The sequence below is a fragment of the Schistocerca serialis genome, chromosome 11 (genome assembly GCF_023864345.2).
Source record: "Schistocerca serialis cubense isolate TAMUIC-IGC-003099 chromosome 11, iqSchSeri2.2, whole genome shotgun sequence".
Taxonomy (NCBI): Eukaryota; Metazoa; Arthropoda; class Insecta; order Orthoptera; family Acrididae; genus Schistocerca; species Schistocerca serialis.
In genome coordinates this window covers 36,013,288-36,031,328 of record NC_064648.1, presented here as the reverse complement: position 1 = coordinate 36,031,328, position 18,041 = coordinate 36,013,288, and the positions used below count along the sequence as shown (strand labels likewise).

Genomic DNA, 18,041 nt, shown 5'->3' with positions numbered 1-18,041 from the left:
AACCTCAAAGTTTTTATTTCTTTTCCATGGATCTTAATACCTACTCCGAATTTTTCTTTTGTTTCCTTCACTGCTTGCTCAATATACAGATTGAATAACATCGGGGAGAGGCTACAACCCTGTCTCACTCCCTTCCCAACCACTGCTTCCCTTTCATACCCCTCGACTGTTATAACTGCTATCTGTTTTCTGTACAAATTGCAAGTAGCCTTTCCCTCCCTGTATTTTACCCCTGCCATCTTTAGAATTTGAAAGAGAGTATTCCAGTCAACACTGTCAAAAGCTTTCTCTAAGTCTACAAATGCTAGAAATGTAGGTTTGCTTTTCCTTAATCTTTCTTCTAAGATAAGTCGTAAGTTCAGTATTGCCTCACGTGCTCCAATATTTCTACGGAATCCAAACTGATCTTCCCCAAGGTCGGCTTCTACTAGTTTTTCCATTCGTCTGTAAAGAATTCGCGTTACTATTTTGCAGCTGTGGCTTATTAAACTGATTGTTCGGTAATTTTCACATCTGTCAACACCTGCTTTCTTTGGGATTGGAATTATTATATGCTTCTTGAAGTCTGAGGGTATTTCGCCTGTCTCATACATCGTGCTCACCAGATGGTAGAGTTTTGTCAGGACTGGCTCTCCCAAGGCCGTCAGTAGTTCTAATGGAATGTTGTCTACTCCCGGGGCCTTGTTCCGACTCGGGTCTTTCAGTGCTCTGTCAAACTTTTCACGCAGTATCCTATCTCACATTTCGTTCATCTACATTCTCTTCTATTTCCAGAATATCGTCGCCCTTGTATAGACCCTCTATATACTCCTTCCACCTTTCTGCTTTCCCTTCTTTGCTTAGAACTGGGTTTCCATCTGAGCTCTTGATATTCATACAAGTGGCTCTCTTTTCTCCAAAGGTCTCTTTAATTTTCCTGTAGACTGTATCTATCTTACCCCTAGTGAGATAAGCCTCCACATCCTTACATTTGTCCTCTAGCCATGCCTGCTTAGCCATTTTGCACTTCCTGTCGATCTCATTTTTGAGACGTTTGTATTCCTTTTTGCCTGCTTCATTTATTGACTTTTTATATTTTCTCCTTACAAGTAGTGTGACCTGTTTCAGTTGTGAGGAGGAGGAGCCAGATTGGAGGAGCCAGATTGGCAGGAAGGACGCTGCAAATGTTTTGGCCATAAGGTCTGCCTTCTCCTTCGCAGAGTATACAGGGCCATCTGGTCCTTGTGGAGTAGGAATGTAATGTTTCTCTCTGGTGAAGTATCTGGCTAACTTCCCCATGCCAGGAAGTGTGGTATCTAGCTCTGCGCATTTCTGCCCTCACTGCTTGTTTCTAAATGTATAAAACTGTAGACCCAGAAGAAGGCTGCTGCAACTGTGGCCAAAACATTTATTACGACTTCTGCACCACTTGTTAGCAGCAGACACAGTGGCTGCACCAAAGACTGAAACGGCATGGAGTTTTACAATTATTTATTGAACTTTCTTTACAATTTCTCCCTCATCATCACTGACCAGCCCTGCGGATCCCTCCGCCCGGCTGCTGCCGTGTAGATTCTCCGACAATGCGTGCAACGCGCGCTGCCGATCGCACTGGGGAGCCTCGGGCCACCAGCGCTCCGCTGAAGCCAGGATGGCCTGTAGTCGAGATGAACTCGGCGCCCCAGTACGGGCACACCCGTGGAGCCGCGTCGCCGCGAGGTCAGCTGCCGACGCCTGCTGCACCGGTGGCTGGGAAGCTGTCAGTCACGATGTCCCGTCACGGACAGACCACGTGCCGTGGGGCCGAGTTGCCGTGAAGTCCGGGCGTCAGTCCCCGGTGGCGCCTGTGACAGAGACCGCGCTGCGGCCGGTCCTGCCGGAAGTTCTCACCGTAGTCAGTCAGCCGTGGTGCCGACCGAACTTGGGCTGACCTCCGGAGCCGAAGTTGACATCTGGCAGCGAACGGATGACTTCTGCAAGCTGGAGCAGACTTCCGGAATCGACACCTACGAAGATCGAACATTCTGACACGGACCACGTCCGTCCTCAGATCCCGACTGCTTCCTAATGGCTTCTGTCTGTTGCCGACTGCGCTCCACTATTTATATCCGGCAGGACGTTTCTTACCCTCGGTGGTAGCTTTTTGTTATTAATCCCGCAGTATACTGCTGGCCTCCTTCCCCTTACTCGGCACTCTCCAGGCTTCGCTCGGCGCTCATTCTGTGTGCGTTCTTGCGTCAGCCTGTCGGTAGACTGCTGCTGTCAGCCAGGCTATCTGTGCGTGCTTACTTCGCAACGCCTCGGTCGCCGGCGTGTGTCTGTTTTGCCATTCTCCACTGCGTGAAGCGACGCTTACTGCATGTGGTCCCAACACTGCCTCTTCCTAAAAATTTAATTCGTCCCCGAATTTACCCTATAAGTTAACTCTATTTCTATCCTATATTCTACTTCTTCTGTATATACATCCAGGTTGCCTTGAGTCGTGCCCTACTGGTAATCCATTCTACAGGAATCTCATGGAGCGGTCTCGCATTAACATGCCGAATCCTCCGTTTTAATAAGACATATACCACACCGATAATTACAATAGACACGGTAATAGTACCGGTTGAAATACCAATGGTCACTATGCTACATTTCCGCCTGGTATCGTACTTCTCCACATGCCTTAATAATTGCTGCATTGAAATTTGACCTTTCTCCGAATCTACTAGTTTATCTATTGTTTGCAATAATGTATTATCCAAGGTGGTGTTAATATAAGTCAAATTTTCTCCTGGTGTGAAGCTGAATGACGCATCTGGCCAGTACGTCAGATGAGTATCGGTAACCTTGGTGACTCCCGTGACTGTCACCGGTAAGCTGAAATGATCCCCTACTATTTCACAATTTGTCCCGTTGATTAGCAAACCACTGTCCCGTAATTCCATCTCCGTGGTTGCTGTCCAATTCCCATTGTCATGACACTTGGCTGATATCCTCTCCGTAGCGAATACTGAATACAACCAATGCCTCCGAACTTGCTGAAAATGTGGCATAGGCTTCACTGTTATTCTCTGACACTGCGAAGCTTCTGCTTGTGCCAAAGAACTGGATCTCACGCGACCCCTTGCCCATGAAAACAACCCGTGATGGACAAATGGAAACTGACTCTATTAGACATCTACTCAACTCGCGTGATGTACTGCCTCTTGCAATTCATCCGTCCTCACTCGTGCATCACCAATGCTGTTAACCAGTTCCCACAGCAATTTAGCCATTTCCAGCTTCCTTTCCACTATATCCAATCGCGTTTGTACCTGTTTCAGATCCGTATTCAATAATTTCTGTGTTTGTTCTATATATGGTCATAACCCTGTAGCCATCCCATGCACCACACGTCACATTCAACAACTCTGTACCTAATCCCCGTATCTCTGTTGTGTGTATATCCACTAACTTCCCTATGCTTTCCTCCCTGTCGCAAATAACTGTTCAAGAATTGTTCAAACCCTCAATATCGTCTCTATCCGCTGTTCCAAAAATTGTTTTCAGCAACTTCCCACCTGCATTCAACCAACCCCTCTTTACTCTCATTCTCCTCCCTGGAATCGTGCTCACGACTTGACACAGTTGTTCCCTTATTTCCTTACATGACCTATGACCTATCCAAAGCCTCGTACTCTTCGTGCACATCCCGTAATATTCCGTTCTCAGATGCAACCGTTTCCACACTCGATACCACCTCCTGTAGCTGAAGCATGTTGAGTGCCAGCCGAAGTGTCAACTCGTGACTCGTGAGGACCACATCCAGTTGTTTTCCGAACAACACCCCACTTCGCAACGGCATATCCTGTAGCTCGCCAGCTTGTGTCAGCTGCCAGAGGACTACGCCCCACGCTATCCACTTGTACCCCATCCTGCGTCACCTACAGAATGGAGAGAGTAGGAAAAAACTCCCATCACTACCCCTTAATACCAATAAAATAAGCCTAGTCTGTGCACAAAAATAATACACACATGAAAATTACTGCTAACTACACATCCCTGGAACGCAACTTATGCTTAATACCCGTTTTACTGTCTGCTTCTGGCACTACTACTACTCACTTTCTGCCAGCAGGAGACTTACATATACACATTTCTACTATCCCCTGGAACGGCTTAACTCTACTAACGTGAACTACCGTTGTCTTGGTAGGCAATTGTAATTTTACATTGGCAGGTAATGTCATTTCCACTACCTGGTACGGTCCCTGGAACTTGGTTGTGAACTTCTTGGTTCTCCCTTTTGAACATACGGATTAGCTAGTAGCAACCATTGGCCTGCTCTGTACTGCAGCAACTTCCTCGTTGTACCTCCCATCCGTTATTTTCATTCCAACTCTTTTGTGTTTGTTCGTCTAACACTCTGCCATACTTCTGTAATGCCGCTCCCAGCCTTGGACGAAGCATGTCAAAAGGTGATGGTATCTTACGCCCATACACCACTTCGTACGGACAATCCTGCCGACGTATGTACCTTACTATTATACGCACTGGTTACGAATTGAAAGTACACATCCCAGTCGGTGTGTTGACTATTTACATAATGACTCATATTAGCGATCGTGCTATGCACTCTCTCTGTTCGTCCGTTTGCTTGCGGATGGAACGGACTAGTCTGTAGTTTCTTTACATTCAGTAACTTACACAGTTTCTTCATCAGATCAGATGTGAAATTAGTACCTTGATCCGAGATTAAGGACTAAGGTATCCCATACCTGAGTAACCAATTAACTAAAGCTTGTGCCACCGTGCTTGCTTTCTGATCTGATAATGCGACAATGACTAAATACCTAGAAAAGTGGTCAATCACTGTTAACACATACTTATTCTCTGCTGCACTCCTATTAAATGGGCCTAATACATCAATTACGATTAGTTGGAAAGGTCTATCTGCCTTTGGTAATCTTTGAAGCTGAATCTTCTGATGGCTCAAGTCCACAGGCTGTGTGCGCATGGCACACAATTCCTGACATACCCGTCCACGCCTTGACATTGTGTCCTCCACCAAAACTTCTCCGCTATCCGCCTATCCGTAGCTCTTCTCCCGCCATGTCCTGAAAGAAAATGGTCATGCACCTGTTGCAAAACTTCAGATCTTAACACTGCTGGTACGAAGACGCGCGGGCCGCATTTCGTCGACCTGCAAAGTAACCTGTTCTGTACTAGGAACTGCGGTTGCTTTCTGAACAATTGGCAATCACTATCCATGGCTTGTGCCCTTTTCCTCATCTTCAGTCACCCCTGTTACTTGTAATACTGCCACTTTCCTGCTCAATGCTGGCTTGTGTGTTACCTCATAATCGAACCCACTGAGTTTCAGCGCCCATCTCACTAGCCTACTCGCTGGGTCTTTCAGACCTAATAACCGTTTCAGAGCTGAATGATCCGTCACAACCTTAAACCTTCTACCGTACAGATAACATCGAAAGTACGAAATCCTGTATATTACCGCTAACAATTCCTTCTCCGTCGTGGAGTAATTTTGTTCCGCCTTGTTAAATTGACGAGACGCGAATGCAATCGGATGTTCTTCGCCATCAATTTCTTGCCCAAGTACAACCCCAAGAGCGTGATTAGATGCGTCACATTGTAGTATAAACTCCTTCAAAAAGTCTGGAAACTTCAAAACTGGATCAGATGTGAGTATCCGTTTCAACTCTTGAAATGCTTTCTCGCACTCTGACATCCACTGGAAGGTAACACCTTTTCTTAGCAACTTAGTAAGTGGCCTCGCTATTTCTGCAAACCCCTGTACGAATTTTCGATAATAGCTCGCAAGATCAATATATGATTGCAGTTGTTTAACCGTTTGCGGAACCGGAAAATCTCGTACTGCAAAAGTGAGATGAGGATCTGCCCGTACCCCGTCCTGACTGATAATTTACTTGTGCTTGCACAAAATGGCATTTGTCCAAACTTAATGTTAGCTGTGCTGCCTCTAATCTTTTATACACCACCTCTAACTGTTCCACATGTTGCTCTATATCTCTTGAAAAAACTATGTCATCCAGATACACCATGCATTTTTTCGGTTTCAACTCGTGAAGGACTCCATCCAACAACCTCTGAAATGTTGCTGGAGCATTTTTTAGTCCAAACGGCATTTTTTTATACTCGAAGTGACCACAATGTGTCGTAAATGCTGTTTTTGGCCTGTCCTCCGGACATACTTCAATCTGGTGATAACCGCTTTGCAAATCCACAGTGGACAAAAATTTACAGTGCCCTAAGTTGTCTTCTATGATATTCGGAATCAGATATATGTCTGCCACTGTCCGTTCATTCGAATGTCTGTAATCGCAACAAAAGCAAAATTTTTTTGACCCGTCCGGTGTCTTCTTCGGAACTAGGACCACGCTACTAGACCAAGGACTATTACTGTGCTGGATTATCCCATCTTCCAGTTGTTGCTCTATTAATTGCTCTACTACTGGTTGTAATTGTTTCGGTAGCCTGTACGGCTTACAATACATCGGAGCATGATTCCCTGCCAAAATAAAATGCAGTGTTATTCGTGTAGCAGGTAATGTACCCTGTGCTTCAAACAATGCTTTATACTTTAATAATAATGCTTCCATACCCGAATGATCATTTCCTCTCAAATGATTTTCCTTGTCACGAAGTGCAGACGTGCTGACGGTTTGCTTTACATCACAGTCTAGCCCTGAACTATCGATGTCCTCTTCATCCATTAACTCTACTGTGGCCATTATTAATCCCTTTGGCAGATCAACATCATCCCGCCCGAAGTTATCTAAACTCACCGGAACCATGAACTGCCTATTTATGTCCGTTACCTGTGATACTCTCCTACGAATAAAACAATGCTTTTCATCTAAAACCCGATTACTCGGTAGTGGCCCTACCAAGAATAACCCCTGCTGTGGCACATCGACATCCATCGGTACCTAGATCAACTTCCCTGTACCTGTTCGTACTTAGTCAAACAAAGTCACCTTTAATGCATTTGTATGCAGTTTAGTTGGCATCACCTTAGCTATCGGTGCATCTTGCGACGGCAGTACCCATTGAGAACAAGTTCCCATCGAGTTCCAGCATATGTTGCGAAAGGTCAATTTTGGCGTGATGTTTAATCAGAAAGTCCAACCCAAGTATCGCTGAAAATCCCTGTCTCACAGTTGACACCTCCATTTGCTCCCGGAACCACACATTCCCTTACTTAAACTTGAGCTGTGCTGTCCCTAGTGCATCTAATTTTCTATCACCTGCTGCACGCAATCTGTATCTCGTAGCTTCCAATCCTTTCTTGCCCACGAGGTCCACACTGAGAACTGATACATGCACTCCAGTATCCACCAAAACTCTTCGCCACTTATCTTTTATCCAAACCATCAAACTATAATCCGCCTCTTTGTGCACTCTCTGAGTACCTCCTTTCGTTTAACAGTTTTTCACCTGCTGTATCATTAACCCGTTTCTTGGCATTACACTGCCGTGCCTTATGCTCTGTTTACTGACGGTTAAAACACTGCGGTTCCCGACATTGTCCCTTAAAATGACCTTGCTTCCCACAATGGTAACACACTCTGGAAGACAAAAAATTTTCCTGTCATTGCGACTTCTAGTGGCGCTATCCACTTCCTGCAAATACACTCCTGGAAATGGAAAAAAGAACACATTGACACCGGTGTGTCAGACCCACCATACTTGCTCCGGACACTGCGAGAGGGCTGTACAAGCAATGATCACACGCTCGGCACAGCGGACACACCAGGAACCGCGGTGTTGGCCGTCGAATGGCGCTAGCTGCACAGCATTTGTGCACCGCCGCCGTCAGTGTCAGCCAGTTTGCCGTGGCATACGGAGCTCCATCGCAGTCTTTAACACTGGTAGCATGCCGCGACAGCGTGGACGTGAACCGTATGTGCAGTTGACGGACTTTGAGCGAGGGCGTATAGTGGGCATGCGGGAGGCCGGGTGGACGCACCGCCGAATTGCTCAACACGTGGGGCGTGAGGTCTCCACAGTACATCGATGTTGTCGCCAGTGGTCGGCGGAAGGTGCACGTGCCCGTCCACCTGGGACCGGACCGCAGCGACGCACGGATGCACGCCAAGACCGTAGGATCCTACGCAGTGCCGTAGGGGACCACACCGCCACTTCCCAGCAAATTAGGGACACTGTTGCTCCTGGGGTATCGGCGAGGACCATTCGCAACCGTCTCCTTGAAGCTGGGCTACGGTCTCGCACACCGTTAGGCCGTCTTCCGCTCACGCCCCAACATCGTGCAGCCCGCCTCCAGTGGTGTCGCGACAGGCGTGAATGGAGGGACGAATGGAGACGTGTCGTCTTCAGCGATGAGAGTCGCTTCTGCCTTGGTGCCAATGATGGTCGTATGCGTGTTTGGCGCCGTGCAGGTGAGCGCCACAATCAGGACTGCATACGACCGAGGCACACAGGGCCAACACCCGGCATCATGGTGTGGGGAGCGATCTCCTACACTGGCCGCACACCACTGGTGATCGTCGAGGGGACACTGAATAGTGCGCGGTACATCCAAACCGTCATCGAACCCATCGTTCTACCATTCATAGACCGGCAAGGGAACTTGCTGTTCCAACAGGACAATGCACGTCCGCATGTATCCCGTGCCACCCAACGTGCTCTAGAAGGTGTAAGTCAACTACCCTGGCCAGCAAGATCTCCGGATCTGTCCCCCATTGAGCATGTTTGGGACTGGATGAAGCGTCGTCTCACGCGGTCTGCACGTCCAGCACGAACGCTGGTCCAACTGAGGCGCCAGGTGGAAATGGCATGGCAAGCCGTTCCACAGGACTACATCCAGCATCTCTACGATCGTCTCCATGGGAGAATAGCAGCCTGCATTGCTGCAAAAGGTGGATATACACTGTACTAGTGCCGACATTGTGCGTGCTCTGTTGCCTGTGTCTATGTGCCTGTGGTTCTGTCAGTGTGATCATGTGATGTATCTGACCCCAGGAATGTGTCAATAAAGTTTCCCCTTCCTGGGACAATGAATTCACGGTGTTCTTATTTCAATTTCCAGGAGTGTATGTAGCTATGTGCAATGCTGCTGCTAAGTCACTTGGATTTTCCATCTGTATCCGGCAGAGTGCGAGACCCCTTGCAAAAATTTTGATCCATTGTAGATATACTATAGCAACATAACACTTTCTGACTGGGCCAGTGGCTGAGTGCATTCAGTTCAAATTGCACTGCTCACAATTAATGAAAACCGCTGCGAAACGGACATCTTGTTCTTTAAAGTAAAATTAAGTTTCCCTAAAAACATGGAACAAAAGTAATCTGTGTGCATGCCTACGAATTTTGACAACACTTGTTTAATTCTCAGTGCAGACTATTGCGTTTTACAATCTGTTCCAACTATCAAACATGTGCCATCAGTGTTCGTATGCATATAAACTGATCACTTTTTCTCCTTTATCACAATGAAATGTATTTTGTTATAAAAACAGCATCAACTAACATTTTATCAACAAAGTAAGAAAAAATGAACCGACACACTCCGAAGTCAGTCACTATTCCACTTAGCGAGGGCTTTCCTTCTCACGGATACCCGCAATGGATCGAAATCACATATTTGATTTCCGAAAACTCTCAGGTGATGTAATCCTTTTCACTGAAGCTATTCTTGAGTCCATGTGTACAGTTTTAACCATTTTTGCATTCCGTGTACATAGTCTGTGACACCTTTCCTGATGTTGCAGTCTTTTTCTGCTCCAACAGTTTATGAAAGTTTGAAAAAAGGGGAAAAAAGGACAGGATTTACAGAAACTAATTTAAATGTATTTGTCTTTAATTGTACATCAGGCAAAAAATAGGAGCAAAAGCCCTCTTCAATTTTCAAATTTTATCACACACATTCTGAGCTTCACAAAAGTACATATAAACATATCACAGTCTCACAAGTTCAATTAGTTATTGCTCCAGTATATGAATTAAATCACAGTAATTCAAGAGAAGCTTCTACAGCAACAACTGCTACTGTTAAAACTAAGATCATTTACAAACAGAATTACTAAGGGTAAATTTTGCAAAATGCACATGATAAAACACTACAGAAACGGAAATTGGCACACTGTCTTTTCCAACAATTTTTTAATAAGGACAATGTTGAAAGTTTTTAAAATGTTTGCAAACATAGAATATATGTAAGAGATGGTAAATTAAATAATGCTTAGAGCATGTATATAAGTACAAAAAGATCGCAATTACAAAATGTTATGTAGTGTCTTCCTGATGGTAACACAACCACTTCACATTTAGCGAATAGTTCAATATTAGTGTACTGAAATTTGATTTTGAGCAAAGAATGTTACACAAAATAGAGAGCGATGACTATATGAAAACTTTATCTAGATTCTGCTAGTAGCTTTTATTAAAATACCAATATCTTTCATTTTTATACAGCACTTAATATACAAGGAAGCATGCTGCTGTTAAATTGAACCAATTTAAGTGTGAGAAAGGCACACACAGACAAACTGTAAACTTTATGCCTGCTCAGAACCTTGTCATCAAATTAAATTAAATTTAATGTTTCTAGAATTACAAATGAGTTTCCCAACAAATTTTAACAAACAGGGCTTCATTTCTGCATTAAGTAACAACACAATATTCATAGGTTTAATATCTATTTTACTCACTTCACTCGAAGAAATTTCCAAAAAGCGAGGCTTTAGTGTACGTAGGTTTCCAAGAGAGTGGTCAAGTAATCATACAGATATGATAGAGAACCCAGATACTTCTCTGATGTGTTTCAACTCAGTAAATCTAAAATTCATTGTGTCGTAGGGAATAAGAGGAACCATCGAGGTTTCAAATATAGGGAAATTAACAAATGAATCCAAATGTGAAATAAATGTACATGTGAAAAAAAAAACTAATACTTTAAACTTTTCCAAGCAATTTCTGTACTAGCCCCCACCATATGCTGTGCATTTGAAAAGCTATAAAAAGACAAACTACTTCAGTAAAATGAGATTTTCACAAGCACCAGCAGTGCCAGTATTTTCAGCTATGCCACAAGTATTTTTAGGAGAGTAATAAGAAAACTAAACTGCCAAGAAGCAAAATACATGGACTACAGCACAAATCTTGGTCAGGAAAGTTCTTATCATACTGTCTACAAAACCTCTTGTTGCAACTGACCAATAATTATCTTCTCTTTTTTTTAACAGTGGGACATCTTCCCTGCTGGCATTAATTTTCAATGGCTATCAGACTGCATGCAGAAGTTTTATAGCTAAATGTAGTTTTTCATAGTAAAATTCTTGAATTAGTGTCTTACAGAGTACTTGTTGTGTCAGAATTATAAGTCTCAAGCTTTTGGTGACTTTCTCCATTGTCACTGACAGGAAATATTTCAGTAGCCCATTAGGTATTTAAGTTGGCCAAATTATATCACGGATATAACAGAGGGGTAAGTGAGTCATCCACTATCTAATGAAATTACCATTGCTCTTCAGTCACAGACTTTGATGTAATATCTTTTAGCAAAGGGGAGTTCTGTGATGTATCTCCGTGACAAATTGGCCAACTGAAGTACCTGCGGCCCACGTAAATATTTCCTGATGGCGACAGCTAAGTCGTCAAAAGCTCGAGCCTGATAAATCTGATGCAGCGAGAAACTCTGAAGCATTTATTCAAATTTTATAGTCACTGGATGGTTACATTTGGGATCAAAGAAAATTAGAGAGATCGAGACAGAAGATAATCTTTACTGTTTCCCAACACCAGTGATAGTATAAATATTATAAAATTAAGATTCCAAATGCCCTGTTAAAGCATTTTCTACCTCTGTCACAGCAATAGTTGGAAACAGTAATGTTCTTACAAGGCTTCAGGATAGTGTGTTTTAATTTTGAGAATGAAAAATGACCACTGGTAGTATATTAAACCAAGTATCACACATGCACAGCAAGTTTTGTATCAAACGCTAAGGTGACGATACTGGCACTCAATGTTAAAACCACCGGCCTCAAAACTTATTTCAAAATTCGCTTAATGGCCTACATAATCCCATCTGTATGCATGTAGGTTAAATGTTACATCCCGCCTACATTCCTCTTCAAAAATCCTAACATACATTGTTTCATGGTCAGCAAATGTTGAAACTGACTGTAAAGAATGGAATAGGAGCATGCACATTAGAACATTGACACAAATCCACTGTCAACTCGATGTAAATGCCCAGACACAAAATGTCATTTGGTTTTAATTAATCAGCACCAGTTATCAAGTTTGATGGTCATTTCTACAGCTGTGTGTGTGTGTGTGTGTGTGTGTGTGTGTGTGTGTGTGTGTGTGTGTGTGAGTGAGAGAGAGAGAGAGAGAGAGATTTTTTTAGCTAAGGGGTTACAAGGCATTTTATTGCGGAGCACGTTAGGAAATGCACACAGGTAGCAGACACAAAGCTATTACCAGCACCAGAAACTGTTAATAAATCAACGCCCGCAATTTCCCTTTGCGGAATATGTAACTGCTCCAATTTCTAGGGTCCTCCAGTTGAGAAATACTTCATTGTTAGCTGCCTCGCTCTTCCACTCAACTACTGAAGTATCGCTCCCTGTAACAAAATATCAGTTCTAAACTTATAGTCCTTGGCAAAGGAGCACCTGAGATGTGCAACTGTTCGGAGGAGTACATCAATTGTGCAGCTCCCCAACAGTAGCAACACAGAACTAGCATGTTCACAATTTGGGAAACTGCTGTGCCTACAATAATTAAACATTTATGTCAAAAACAAAAGCAGCAAACAGGAAACTGTAACTATGTTGACAGTTACACAAAATGTGATGGATTAGTAGTTAAAAATCATCACAAACTCGCCAGGATTGAAACAAACATTGCTTCATCAGGAGGAAAGGATGGTAGGATACATGAAACAGTCCTTACCTAAAAGGAAACACAGTGTGTAATTTGACCAAAGGTTTGAAGAACAGTGAAAGGAAAGAGTTGGAGTAACATTGAATTATTGGTAACGATCAAGTTAGAGGCTTTAAGGAAGAAGAGAAAAGACGAGGCAGAAACTTGCATGGAAAATTGGAGGTACTCAAATTCAAGGTTAATTAGTAACGGAATTAAAAAAAAGTTGGTAAAAATGTTCAAATGCTTCCTGAAATGATTTGGCAAACATACTAAGTAAAATAGACTAGAGAAATATTAGACATGACTTAGAATAATGTTCAAAATAATGTACAGAAGCCATGATGCTAATAAATTTTTTATATAAGAACACCAATGAGTGAAAATACACCAGGTGAATATCCTCTAGTACTCATTAAAATTCTAGGATTCTCATTTGCTATACACAATTTTGAGCATCGTACAAAGGCGCATCAAATGTTTCTGTAGCCTATTTTATTTCTTGCTTTAAGACAGAATTTTTATTTTTATTTTGAAGTTTTGTTCAAAAAGCATGAAATATAATATATTTAAATATTGTTTGGTATGTTGTTATTATTATTATTAGTATTACTACTACTATAACAACTCCTGAGAGTATACAGATCAAGAGAATTTATGCTGTGCTTTCATATTTTTTGACACTTCAATCACATAGCTAGCAGCGCCTGTTAGTGAAACATTTTGACTTTTCCTCCAATCACTAAGTTTTTCTTAATTATCCAGATTACTTTCAAGCAATTAAATAGTTTTTTGGCTAGCTAGACCACACACTTGTCAATTAGATACTCTATTTCTCCATTTCTCACTCTTCATTTGGCTATGAAAATTTGGACAAGAATCCACTGTTATATCCAGGAAGTCATCTTTTTGCTCCTCTGGAACATCTGAGAAAAGACGTATAGAGATTTCCAATTATTCATGTGCAGCTTATCCCTGCAAAAAAGTAGCAATATTTTTATCCAGCAAACAGCAACAAAAAACCTCCCATGTGACAATAAGTGCCTTTTTGATTGTTTACTTTAACCAACTGGTGTGTGACAACAGAGTACTGTTTCTATTGCTGTTAGCCAGGCTGTTCCATGTAAATTGAAAACACTCAGTTTTGTTATGTTAGTCGGTGTATGTCAACAAAACATACTAAAGAGATGACTGAGAAGCTATATAAATGTGTTGACATTGGAAAAAAAATTAGAATTAATTGAAAGACGTGAGAAGGGGGAAATTGTCAGAAAACTCGGTGCTGACTATGGTACTGGGTCATTAAAAAGAATAAGGAAAAAAATATAAGATTTTGTAGGAAATGTGATTCTAGTTGTTGACCATCTGCAAGAAAATGTACAATGAGACCTACATTTGATAAATTAGGTGCTGCTCTTTTGCAATGGTTTAACCAAAAATGAGGAAAAGGTATCTTTGCTTTTGGGCACAATAAATGTCGAAAAAGTTAAATTTTTCCATAGCGTACTAGGCTTTGACAGAGAACTTAATGTCTCATTTGGATGGCTAATCAGTTTCATATAACTTTTGGACAAGGAGAGTGGATTAGTTCAAATGTTGCGCCACCTGACTACTCCTGGCAAGAGGTTCAGGAATTTGTAGAGGAAGACAATTTACAGTACAGACAAAACTGATCTGTATTGGAAATGCCTACAAACCAGAATTCTTGCTTTTAAGAGCGAAGTTTATACTCCTGGATTTTTTGTTGTTGTCATCGGTCTTCTGACTGGTTTGATGTGGCTCACCATGAATTCCTCTCCTGTGCCAACCTCTCCATCTCAGAGTAGCACTTGCAACCTACATCTTCAATTATTTGCTGGATATATTCCAATCTCTGTCTTCCTCTACAGCTCCCTCTAGTACCATGGAAGTCACTCCATGATGTCCTAACAGATGTCCTTCCATTCTTTCCCTCCTCCTTATCAGTGTTTTCCACATGTGCCTTTCCTCTCTGATTATGCGCAGAACCTCCTCATTCCTTACCTTATCAGTCCACCTAATTTTCCACATTCGTCTGTAGCACTACATCTCAAATGCTTCCATGCTCTTCTGTTCCGGTTTACCCATAGCCCATGTTTCACTGCCATACAATGCTGTACTCCAGACGTACATTATCAGAAATTTCTTCCTCAAATTAAGGCCGATATGTGATAGACTTCTCTTGGCCAGGAATGCCCTTTTTGCAATTGCTAGTCTGCTTTTGATGTCCTCCTTATTCCGTCCGTCACTGGTTATTTTACTGCTACGTATCAGAATTCCTTAACTTCATCTACATCTTTCATGAAAGAAGGTTGTATACATGGAAGAAGCCGGGAGATACTGACAGGCTTCAGATAGATTATATAATGGTGATACAGAGATTTAGGAACTAGGTTTTAAATTGTAAGACATTTCCAGGGGCAGATGTGGACTCTGACCACAATCTATTGGTTATGAACTGTAGATTAAAACTGAAGAAAATGCAAAAAGGTGGGAATTTAAGGAGATGGGACCTGGATAAACTGACTAAACCAGAGGTTTTACAGAGTTTCAGGGAGAGCATAAGGGAACAATTGACAGTAATGGGGGAAAGAAATACAGTAGAAGAAGGATGGGTAGCTTTGAGGGATGAAGCAGTGAAGGCAGCAGAGGATCAAGTAGGTAAAAAGATGAGGGCTAGTAGAAATCCTTGGGTAACAGAAGAAATATTGCATTTAACTGATGAAAGGAGAAAATATAAAAATGCAGTAAATGAAGCAGGCAAAAACGAATACAATCGTCGCAAAAATGAGATCGACAGGAAGTGCAAAATGGCTAAGCAGGGATGGGTAGAGGACAAATGTAAGGATGTAGAGGCTTATCTCACTAGGGGTAAGATAGATACTGCCTACAGGAAAATTAAAGAGACCTTTGGAGAAAGGAGAACCACTTGCATGAATATCGAGAGCTCAGATGGAAATCCAGTTCTAAGCAAAGAAGGGAAAGCAGAAAGATGGAAGGAGTATATAGAGGGTCTACACAAGGGCGATGTACTTGAGGGCTATATTATGGAAATGGAAGAGGATGTAGATGAAGATGAAATGGGAGATACGATACAGCATGAAGAGTTTGACAGAGCACTGAAAGACCTGAGTCGAAACAAGGCCCCGGGAGTAGATGACATTCCATTAGAACTACTGACAGCTTTGGGAGAGCCAGTCCTGACAAAACTCTACCATCTGGTGAGCAAGATTATTTATTTATTTTTTTGTGATGGTTTTAGGGCCCGAAACTGCTACGGTCATTAGCGCCCAGTCTGTGACTTAGGAAAAGGCAGAAATGGGAACGAAACTCAAAAAACTGGAGAAACTAAAAATAGAAGGAAAGCTTAAAAAACCACTATAGAAGGGGGGTTGGTTGTCCCCAAAAAGAGTTTCAAATGACTGACGTCATCTCAATGGCAGTAATAAACTCGAGAACGCGATCGGCTGAGTGCATGTCATCTGCTAAAATGGAAGATATATCAGGCGACAGCTGTAGATGGACGGGTAACGGAGTAAAATAGGGGCACTCAAGTAAAAGGTGTCTTACCGTTCACAGCTGAGAGCAGTGGGGACAGAGTGGGGGAGGATCACCACTTAAAAGATGTCGATGGCTAAAAATACAGTGCCCTGACCGGAGTCTAGTTCAAATTACCTCCTCCCGAAGCCGCGTGTGGGAGGAAGAGGTCCAAGCACAGGGAAGAGCTTTCACGTCCCGCAATTTATTATTGGAAAGTGTCGACCAATGTGCGTGCCATAAAAGAGTAACACGACGACATAAAACACTCCGTAGATCGGCGAAGGGAATCGTGCGAATAGCTGGAGAGACTGCAGCCTTGGCCACTATATCGGCCGCCTCATTTCCACAGATACCAATGTGTCCTGGGATCCAGAGGAATGCCACACAGACGCCCCCCAAGTGGAGCAAGCGTAGGCAGTCCTGAATCCGGTGGACCAGAGGGTGGACAGGGTAGAGAGCTTGGAGACTTGAGGAGAGAGCTGAGAGAATCTGAACAGATAACATACTGTATCCGTAATGGTGACGGATGTATTGGACAGCCTGGAGAACAGTGTAAAGCTCCACAGTATCAACCGAACACTGGTCAGGAAGCCGAAATCGATTTGGGGTGTCGCCAACAATATAGGCACTCCCTACACCTAACGATGTTTTCGAGCCATCAGTGTAAATAAATGTGGCTTCCTTCATTTGTGCACGTAGAGCAGCAAATGCCCGACGATAAACAAGTGAAGGGGTACCATCCTTGGGAAACTGACAAAGGTCACGGAGCAGGCAGGTCCGGGGACGGAGCCAAGGCAGTGCTGTACCCCAGGTTGTCAAGAACGTTTTAGGAAAGCAGAAGGAAAGAGAATGGAGCAGTTGACGGAAGCGGACTCCTGGTGGTAGTAGGGAGGAAAGGCAGCCTGCATACCCTAAATCCAAGGAGGCATCGAAAAAAATGTCACGGGCCGGATTAGCGGGCATGGAAGACAGATGGCTAGCATAACGACTCAGAAGGACTGCTCGCCGATTGGACAGCGGAGGTTCAGCAGTCTCAGCATAAAGGCTTTCCACAGGGCTGGTGTAAAAACAGACACTGAACGTAATCCACGGTGGTGGATAGTCGAGACGCCGAAGAATAGACAGCCGAGCAGAGGAGAAAACTATGCTTCCATAGTCCAATTTCGAGCGCACTAAGGCGCGATGGAGGCAGAGAAGGACCACTCGGTCCGCTCCCCAGGAGGTACCATTCAGGACACGGAGAGTGTTGAGGGATCGCAGACAGCGAGCCGAAAGATTGGAAACGTGGGAGGACCAGCACAGTTTTCTGTCAAACATAAGACCCAAGAATTTAGCGACGTCTGAAAACGGAAGGTTGACAGACCCTAGATGTAAGGAAGGTGGAAGAAACTCCGTACGACACCAAAAATTAACACATACGGTCTTACTGGGAGAAAAGCGGAAGCCTGTTACGGTGCTCCAAGAGTGGAGGCGATCGAGACATCCTTGAAGACTTCGTTCAAGAAGGCTGGTCCGTTGAGCTGTAGTAGATCGCAAAATCGTCCACAAAGAGGGAGCCCAAGACATTGGGAAGGAGAAAGTCCATAATTGGATTTATGGCAATGGCA

General features: G+C 43.4%; 1 protein-coding gene across 6 annotated transcripts in view; it reads right to left on the bottom strand.

Moving 5' to 3' along the window:
- Positions 1-11,709: 11,709 nt before the first annotated feature.
- Positions 11,710-18,041, bottom strand: part of LOC126426814 (protein brambleberry-like) — a 207,469-nt gene continuing 201,137 nt past the window's right edge. For all 6 annotated transcript variants that reach the window (XM_050088818.1, XM_050088822.1, XM_050088819.1 and 3 more), the window contains exon 13: positions 11,710-12,577. The gene's annotated coding sequence lies outside the window, so the exon portion shown is untranslated. The remainder of the gene's footprint in view (positions 12,578-18,041) is intronic.